Here is an 826-nt window from a genome sequence, read left to right as displayed (position 1 = left end):
TTGTTTTTTAAATGTTTAAAGGTCTTTAATGCATTATTTACATCTAATAATTATTAGCATTAATAATGAACTTATTTAATTCGTTTTGTATTTTCAAATAGTTGAATAATTAACCCTTCTAAGCTGCTGGAGTCTGGGCTTATTTTTTCTTCATCCTTCATCTTAATGGCATGAGACTTTGTGACTTTTCCTGCACTTGCTATTCTTCATACTTCAGTACAATAAAGTGTTGTTTGTTATAATGGCCATTTTATAATACACAAAACGTGTTAAAAGAACTATACTGGGGAGTGGAAATAGAAAATGAGCTACTACGTGGTTCTCTGCAGCCAGTTTCATTTTAAAAGTGTTCGTTTTCCACCAGATGACAGAAATCATCATGTTATCTATATGAATGAAAATGAGAAACGCAGATCTTTTTTTAAAAGTTAATTTTACTGTATAACTCTAAAGTAAAAAAATAAAAAATAAGGTGTGTAAAATATTACATGGGTAAAATATAAAAAATTGTTACAATTAATTTATTGTCTGGGTCACTTTACTTTACTTTATTGTTCAGCCTTGGCTGAAAATTGGTCTTTGGTCTCGCTTAACATACAACAATGACAAAGGCTTTAGAACATAAGTTGCAGCACTTTTCAGATGATTAAAAATAAAAAAAATTCTGGAAAATGTGGTCAAAGTATGAGTAAAGGCTGGAATACACTACATGACTTTTCCCCAGATTTTTGCCCTGATTTACAGTCTGGAGAAGTTGACGCTAGTTGGCGAAAGTCAGAGGCAGTCTGCAGATTTGAGTTGACAGATTTAATAGAAAATCACGTAG

The 826-nt window shown here is 31.2% G+C and overlaps 1 protein-coding gene across 1 annotated transcript in view; it reads right to left on the bottom strand.

The window, feature by feature from the left end:
* LOC107577182 (FERM domain-containing protein 7-like) overlaps nucleotides 1-826 on the bottom strand; it is a 24,951-nt gene that overhangs the window by 20,944 nt on the left and 3,181 nt on the right. The gene's annotated exons all lie outside the window — the stretch shown is intronic.

Source organism: Sinocyclocheilus grahami, unplaced genomic scaffold, assembly GCF_001515645.1.
Source record: "Sinocyclocheilus grahami isolate Dianchi unplaced genomic scaffold, SAMN03320097.WGS_v1.1 scaffold5335.1, whole genome shotgun sequence".
Classification (NCBI taxonomy): domain Eukaryota; kingdom Metazoa; phylum Chordata; class Actinopteri; order Cypriniformes; family Cyprinidae; genus Sinocyclocheilus; species Sinocyclocheilus grahami.
This window is presented reverse-complemented; position numbering and strand designations above follow the sequence as displayed.